The 9,121-nt window shown below is 34.9% G+C and overlaps 1 pseudogene across 1 annotated transcript; it reads right to left on the bottom strand.

Moving 5' to 3' along the window:
* Positions 1-6,864: 6,864 nt before the first annotated feature.
* On the bottom strand, positions 6,865-7,977 carry LOC143621367 (transcription factor MYB15-like; annotated as a pseudogene). Its single transcript, XR_013151505.1, has 3 exons — positions 7,753-7,977; positions 7,419-7,541; positions 6,865-7,322 (listed from the first exon to the last, which is right to left on the bottom strand). The product of XR_013151505.1 is annotated as a transcription factor MYB15-like (transcript).
* Between the last annotated feature and the right edge of the window lie 1,144 nt (positions 7,978-9,121).

Below are 9,121 nucleotides of genomic sequence, written 5' to 3'. Positions count from 1 at the left end.
TAACATATAACCTTTAACATGATGCCATCCTACCCCTTAAACGTTCTCGTGATCATTTCCGGGTAAGATTTGACTCGGGAAATCATAAAGTTTGAATCTTTAATCTTAAAACATCCAAACTAGATCTAGGGTTTCTTTTAACGAGCCGTTCATGCGTATGAGTTCGTTAAGCTCCATCTTAATTTCAAGTTTTCAACTTTAGTGTTCGTTTAGACCCGATCTACTCTCGTTTTAAGTTTCAAGGCCAAATGTTAATGAAAACGTAATCTTTAAAGATCAAGAACATACCTTTTCGTGTTCGTTTGTTGTTGTTTGGCTTATTTATGGACTTTAATCTTGGATCTATCTTGTATATGGACGATATAGTAATATTTAGCGTTCGATCTTGCTTCTTCTTTCTTTCTTTCTTTCTTTCTTTCTCTTGACCGTTTATTGTAAGGTGTATGTGTGTGTTCTTGAGTGTGTTTAGAGATTATGGGGGAAGATGGAAATGAAAGTTAGGGTTTTAGGATGGTTTAAGGAGATATTTATACTCCTCAAAGCCCATGGACCTAAAGCCCATCCCACCATCTTGATCCATTTTAATTACCCAAGTCCATAATTCTTTCTATATTTAATTTAATTAACTATTAACACTCGTTTATAATTACATGGTCTTTCTTTTATCTATCATTTTATTCTTTTATTATTTCTCTATTAATCCGAGTAACTACTATGCCATAAATAAATTATATATTTAAATATTATTCTTTGAAAATCGGGGATGTTACAAGTCTTCCCTCCTTAAAGAGGTTTCGTCCCCGAAACCTACCATATTCCTTGTAAATGAACACTTCTAATGTTCACACACTTGCCGAATCTTCTTTGTTTTCTGGGTTATCCTTCTTTCTCCTGACTTGCAGTCACCGAGTGGTGGTCATGTGTTTTAGCTATTAAGGTAGCTTGTCCATGAGGCCCTCTATGTACCAAGTCTCGTCTTGTCATTCTAATGGACTTTGTTTCGTATCGTTTAACACTATTGTCTAAACGACATTTATAACATAAATAATCATGCATCTAAGACAATTAATATAATTAACAAACACCAGTCTAAACTTCAATGTAAAACAAAACGCATTGAGTCATTAATACGTCAAACATAAATTAAACTTATGGCTAGTAGCTAGCCTTCTTTAATGGTCTTCTCTAAGCAAACGAAGGAACTGTTCTCAAGCATTCTTCACTGCTCTGCTCTCATCCCTTGGCTTCCTGCAGTCCCTCGCTAGGTGTCCATGCCCTCCACAGTTATGGCACTTATGGTGATCCTTGCACTCCCAGGAGGAATGTCCTGCTACACCACACCTGTAGCAAACACCTAGTCCCATTCTGCACTCTCCCGGGTGCTTCTTTCCACATTTTTCACAAACAGTGAACTCCTCATGCCTTTCCTTCTTCTTGCATGGATCCTCTTCGTTAGCTTCATTTTGTTTTGAGGTTGGGTTCTTTCTTTTCGGTTTAGTCTTCTCTTCTTCATTGATGGCAAGGTCCTCATAAACCATCTCGGCCAATTCCACAGCTGAGTCAAACGTTGCGGGTTTACTAGCCTTAAGCAAAGTGCGAACATTCTGTGGAAGTCCCCTGATGTAACACCTGACCCTCTTAGTTTCAGTGTTCACCATGTCAGGTACCAGCCTAGACATGCGGTTGAATTTGGTAGTATACTACCGGTGTGTCATCTTTCCCGCTTTCAAGTTCAGAAACTTCATTTCCACTCTTTCAACTTCGGTATCAGCGCAAAACCTCTTCATCACCAACTCCTTTAGATCATTCCATCTCATCGCCTTAACCTCTTCCTAAACCTTCCTCTATTCAACCGTCTCCCACCAGTACATTGCTTCGTCACCGAATGATTGAGTAGCATAACCCACAGCTTGGTCGGGACGGCATTCGCTAATGCGGATAATTTTATCCATGGCGGTTATCCATTGAAGAGTAGCGATTGCGTCTTCCAAACCAGTTAGCTTCGGCGGGTCACAACCCTTGAAGGACTTGTAGTTACACCCGCCTCGGCCTCTCTTCCCATCACCAGTCTTCGCTATTTGAACCTCACTCGAATTACCTTTCTCTCTCTCATCATCTTTCTTACCATTTCCTCCTGACCCTTTAGCAGTTCTCCCATGGCTTCCAGCAGATCTTTCGGGATTCAGGTTCTTCACAACAGCGACCACAGCTTGAACAATGGCTGCTTGAACTGCAGGGTCAAGTTGAACCCCTTCGTTGTTGCTTGGGTTTCGCCCAGCTGTGCTTCCTTCGTCTCCTGTGTTGGAAGCGGCTTCTACCGAAGGTTGTCGGACAAGACAAGGCCTGCCACGACGTCCAGTGCGACCTCCAGCTCCAGCAATTTCTCTAGCTCCAGCCATTCGTATTATGGAAGAGGAAAACACAAACGTCATCACTCTAGGAATTATTTAGCACATGATTCGTATGGTAAATAGTTAATGACATTGATCAAGTGTAATTAACTATTTGCATTACTCCTCAAGTTCTACACGCTTCCCTTTATGATTTCACTTGTGCTAGTTTTTACTTTTAAACAGTTAATCAATCAAACAATCAATTATTCTTATCCCTAACATACACATATCCTCCCTTTAACAATTAAGCTAACATTATCGTTCATTATTTAACTATATAATTTACCATTACTGAGCTTGCTTAAGTGACACATGGTTATCTTGAACTGGCATCTTCTTTCTTTTCTTACTTAAGTCTCATTCTCTGTTCGAGTCTAAGCATGTAGGATGCTTAAATCTCTCGAACTTTGCTCTGATACCAACTTGTAAGGCCCCGATCCCAGTAGCCTTACTTTAGCATTGGATTTACTCATAAACACAGTTCTTACAAATCAGAGTTAATTAAAACTTTCGCGGAAACGTTAACTTTAATCATTCGGTACAAAATATTAATCTTTTCTTTAAAACCATAGCATAAAACGTTACTTTTAAGACATCAGTTCTTTCACCTTCAGATGCCAACCGTTCAGTCCATGCCATGTGCCATCCTCACGCTAACTCTTCAGCCTGATCACCTGCGTGCATACTGAAAGTCAGCTACGCTGAGTGAGTTCTAATTAATCAGGAAACATACCATACATTTCTTCCCGTATCCGAAGACACGTATTATTAACTTAACCTTGTATAAATATCCATAAGAGGAACGTCACGTAATATCTATTAAAAGAACTATTACTATTACTATTACTCGTACTATATATATATATATATATATATATATATATATATATATATATATATATATATATATATATATATATATATATATATATTCTCCATAGAAGGAACACCTATATACTTTTCATAGAAGGAACACTCTATGTACTTTCCATAGAAGGAACACTCTATATATTATCCATAGAAGGAACATTATACTATCCATTGAAGGGACACTACACTATCCATAGAAGGAACACTATGCTATCCATAGAAGGAACATTATACTATCCATAGAAGGAACATTATACTATCCATAGAAGGAACACTACACTATCTATAGAAGAAACACTATGCTATCCATAGAAGGAACATTATACTATCCATAGAAGGAACACTACACTATCCATAAAAGGAACACTATGCTATCCATAGAAGGAACATTATACATTATTCATAGAAGGAACTCTATATATTATTCATAGAAGGAACACTGTATATAAGTTATTATTTAATATCCATGTAAGGAGATAATCACTTCACTTGGCAATACGTGTAATATACGAAGATCGTTCACGTACCGACAAGCTTTCTTTTGTAACGTTCATACATCATCCTTACATTACATACAATATTCATATCTTTATTTATAACCTGACAGTACGTGCAATATCCGAAGATCGTTCACGTACCGACAAGAAATCATTCGTATCTGTCACATATGACATACATGGCATACACTTACCATTTAAGGTAAGTGTATTAACTATCACATCGAGTATGCACACAGCCTCGAAAACATAACAAGGAAAGGGGCTATGAACTCACCTGGATCCTGTTTCTTTTTCCGTTTATCGTAATTCCCTTATTTAATTGTGCCCTGCTAACTGTATATAGGGTACACGTATTAATATTGGTTCTATGTCTGGGGTAATCTATGGTAATTGTATTAGATTGTATTATACTTAGATTATTTTATATAAATCCTAGTGTATACAACTTTTAGTTATTTAATATTCCTTCTTCTTTCTTTAATATTTTATTTTTAACACCTTAGATTATCCTTTTGACGTATAATGACGTGGGTACGCGTATGGGTATATTTATACACATATATCTAACTCACGGGTAGTTATATGTACATATATAAATATAATGTATTCGGATCTTAACGTGGTCAAGCCTTTATTGTTGTTAATTACATTATAAGCGAGCCAAGGCATTGTAAACGAGTTTGTTTATTTATATTATAATCGGGTTTATGTTCTAAGTGTTTGAGTAACGGTGAGGTCGAGTGTTCGGAGTGTAATAGGATTTTGGTTTGTAACTGGGCTTGGGCTAGTGTTTGGGCAGAGGGTTGAACAAAAGGCCCAATCCCATCCTTGTCTTAATCTGCCATCAGGTCCTCATCTTCACTTTCTTCATTCATTTTCTTTTTTTTATTTAACAGCAACTAATCCGGTCGATCCTCCATGTGACCAACCATTCAACAAATAATCAATCCTATGCTTGTAATCGACATCATATATTGTAATCGAGTTCTCACTGTGATTGATTATCAATTGTAATCGAACATAAGGGGTGTAGCGGGTCCTATGATGTAATCGGCTAAGGGATGTGATCGAGTTTCCCCCCTGAATTGTACAATGTAATCTATAATGATGATGTAAACTAATTATAAGGGCAGATTCGTTGTAAGCGAGTTTACTGTTGAGATCGACTTATTGTAAGCGACTCCCAGCTTGTATGCGTGTTCGATTTGTAAGCGATGTCCATAAGAGATCGATTACAAAGTAATCGATCTGGATTCTATTCGACTCCATATATATACACTGAAATCGGTTTCTTTTGTAATTGAACTCCATTGTAATCGAGTTTATTGTGATCGAACTTCAATGTAATCAGGTTTATTGTATGCGATGTGTATGTATGTATGTAATCGGAGTAGTGTATGCGAACTGTGTATATATCATTTGTAAGCGAGTTGTATAAGTAATCGATGCCCGTAAGAGGTCGATTACAAGGTAATCGACTTTCAGATTGTATGCGATCTGTGGGTGTACATATTGTAATAGAATTTCGTGTATATGGCTTAGAATGCATGCGACGAAATGAAATTGGTGGGCTGCAGGTCATGGATGTGAACAGATATGTGGTCTGAACCACTTGATTGGTTTTGTGGACCACTCATGGCCACGGGTTGGGTCCTAACCCACCACCCATTCATTATTATTATTATTATTGTTATTGTTATTATTATTATTATTATTATTATTATTATTTAAAATATAACCTTTAACATGATGCCATCCTACCCCTTAAACGTTCTCGTGATCATTTCCGGGTAAGATTTGACTCGGGAAATCATAAAGTTTGAATCTTTAATCTTAAAACGTCCAAACTAGATCTAGGGTTTCTTTTAACGAGCCGTTCATGCGTATGAGTTCGTTAAGCTCCATCTTAATTTCAAGTTTTCAACTTTAGTGTTCGTTTAGACCCGATCTACTCTCGTTTTAAGTTTCAAGGCCAAATGTTAATGAAAACGTAATCTTTAAAGATCAAGAACATACCTTTTCGTGTTCGTTTGTTGTTGTTTGGCTTATTTATGGACTTTAATCTTGGATCTATCTTGTATATGGACGATATAGTAATATTTAGCGTTCGATCTTGCTTCTTCTTTCTTTCTTTCTCTTGACCGTTTATTGTAAGGTGTATGTGTGTGTTCTTGAGTGTGTTTAGAGATTATGGAAGAAAATGGAAATGAAAGTTAGGGTTTTAGGATGGTTTAAGGAGATATTTATACTCCTCAAAGCCCATGGACCTAAAGCCCATCCCACCATCTTGATCCATTTTAATTACCCAAGTCCATAATTCTTTCTATATTTAATATTAATTAACTATTAACACTCGTTTATAATTTCATGGTCTTTCTTTTATCTATCATTTTATTCTTTTATTATTTCTCTATTAATCCGAATAACTACTATGCCATAAATAAATTATATATTTAAATTTTATTCTTTGAAAATCGGGGATATTCTAAAACTAGAATAAGTTTAGTTGATTGGTTAAAGAACCCGTTATTGGCGATGTAATTTTTCTTTTGTTTCCCCTTTAGCTTCCTTCTAATGTCGGTTTTATAAAGTTAGTTGTTTAAAAAAATAAAAAAAAATAGTGTTTTCAAGTTATTTTAGGTAATTGAGATTTAGTTGCAGACAAAATAAGAAATCATAATAACCCACTGGGCAAAAGCAACCGCATATGCCCGTGACCGCAAGCTTGAGTAGCCCAAACCCATTATCTCCGGTTTTAGTGAAACCCTATCGCCCGAATGCCCACTAAGATAAAACTCGCTTAAGATTGGATTCAAAGTTAAGATTTAACGGTCTCAAACCCAAATTTCACTTCTACTTCAATAACAGAAAATATGGCTAAATGAACACGTATTTAATAATATGAATGCTTATGATACAAGATAGTATTTATATGTTTGTGATGTGTTTGATTACTTGTACTGATGACGTCATGTATAGATCGTCTTTAATTATAATTCATTCATTACATAGATTAAGTATTTTATTCATGATTACACAGAATAATTAATAAATGATACAAAATTAGAAAGATGCTCCACATGAAGCGGCTCAAATCATATAATATTAAGTTGACCATAAAATCATATCATCCATCAGGTAATCCTGCAATGAAGTCTGGGAGATTAGATCATCTGCAAATCCTTCAATGAAGCTACCATCTTCTGGTAAAAACGGCTGATCGGTCCATATGTTTCCCGCTGTATCCGAAACTTGTGGTGTAACATCACTAGGAACTGCCCAATCTGAGACACCCAATGAACTCGGTGACGATTCACTAGTTGAAGAAGATGATAATACGGCCAACAAAATTTCAACTTCTTGTTGAGTCGTTGAATTCAGGTTCTTTAATGGACCTAGTAATTTCGGCTTTGCATCACTAGCTGGTACAACATGTCTAGATTGTTCATTCTTTAACACAGTTTGGTTATTTTGGAATCGGTTTTTTAAATGTGTGTGCCAATGATTCTTTATGTCATTGTCACTTCTTCCCGGTAATAGTGCAGCCATCTTTGACCATCTATGCATATAACAACATAGGTTTATATATTTATGTGACAATAACACCAGTATTAAATAACTATATGCTCTAGGGACAAAATTAGTTTGGACTTACTTATTGCCAATCTTGTTATGTAAACTAATAATCAGATCTTCTTCTTCTTTTGTAAAGTTGCCGCGTTTGGCTGCAGATAATTCATCCACCGAAGCCTGCAACTTTTTCCGCATCTTGACAAACCTAAATGAGAGAACACAAACAATAAATATATTCCTTATTCTTTCTATTAATAGAATTCGACAGGTACACATTTTCTTTAACGGCTACTAATCTAAATCACTGTGGGATTTGACCCCTCGACCTTCATATGAAGGGAGTACATATTACATCACCACACCAGATGTCTTTGAACCAAATAAAGATTTTCAGGAAGATCGAACGTATACTGTACCAGCAAGCTTGGGAAGTTCTCGCCAGTTAGGGTGACCATGTTTCTCAATATAGGCTCTTAGCTTGTCATCTTCGTCTTGACTCCATGCACCTTTCTTGATTCCGTTTTTATCAAAACATGGTGCCCTCACCATTTTCTCTACTAGGTTTCTGAAACTCTTTTTCTGTGTGTAATGAGGACCTTTTAGTTTCTGGATCTAAATATATGCATATAAACAAAAAATAAAAAATACATGTCTAAAGATATCAATATAATAAGACGACCATAAGCAAAAGCTTCTTAATTGTTTGGTTAAACAATTCAATTAAAGTGAATAACCCAAAGCATACTCTCTCTGATTTTTTAGCGTTGATTTACAGTTTTACACTATTATAATAATAATAATAATAATAATAATAATAATAATAATAATAACAATATCATTTCGAAAGAACTATATATCTATAACTTTTTAATTTAGAACACATTTTTTTTTAAATTATTTAACTTTATATTAAATGGCTTATATTTTAAAAACCTTATACTTCTTATACACACATATACAGTACTACTACATGCATATACTAATTTAGATATATAGGAAAAGTAGCAAATTAAGTTTTTCATTTGTGTAGTAATGTAGTATTATGAATAATTAGTTAATAGATCTCTCATAAATATTAATGCAAAGCCCTGTTTTGTTATTTAGTCTTTTGTATTTGTTTATTCTATTTACGATGTATCTAGAAAACTTGTCGGTTTGTTTATTGTATGTTTGGGTCCGGGGCCATGTAATTTTGAGCCCATTGAGCCGTTTATAATAGAAAGGGGAATGACATGCTTCTCCTATAAATAGGAGAGCATGCCTATACACCCACTAACCTTTTGCAAACTCACAACCTTATCTCTTCAGCAACCCTCTCTACTCCTCTTTTCTTTCCATTTAGGATAATAATCAACACTAACAAGACCCGAGATATCGGTTGCTTACTAGTGATTTTCGATAGCTAGTTAGTGAGATCGATTCAAGAACTTTGTTGTTTGATCCGTTCCTAGGACCTACAATCAATATATATATATATATATATATATATATATATACACATATATATATACATATACATATATATATACATATACATATATATATACATATATATATACATATATATATATATATACATATATATATATATACATATATATATATATGGCGAGGCAAATTATGACGACTTGAGGAGTTTAATTTTAAAACACCATCAAATGAGCTTTGGTATCATATTTTTTTAAGGACATTTAGGTCTTTACCCTTAATTTGTCGAATCAAGATATAAATTTTTAAGTTAGTTTTTACCTGATGAAGGGGTTGCTTAGTGAAAATAAAAATTCA

Source organism: Bidens hawaiensis, unplaced genomic scaffold (assembly GCF_021521415.1).
Source record: "Bidens hawaiensis isolate Kalapana, Puna unplaced genomic scaffold, B.hawaiensis_p1.1 tig00000326_1, whole genome shotgun sequence".
NCBI classification, from domain to species: Eukaryota; Viridiplantae; Streptophyta; class Magnoliopsida; order Asterales; family Asteraceae; genus Bidens; species Bidens hawaiensis.
The sequence above is the reverse complement of the archived record's forward strand: the minus strand, read 5'-3'. Positions and strand labels throughout refer to the sequence as shown.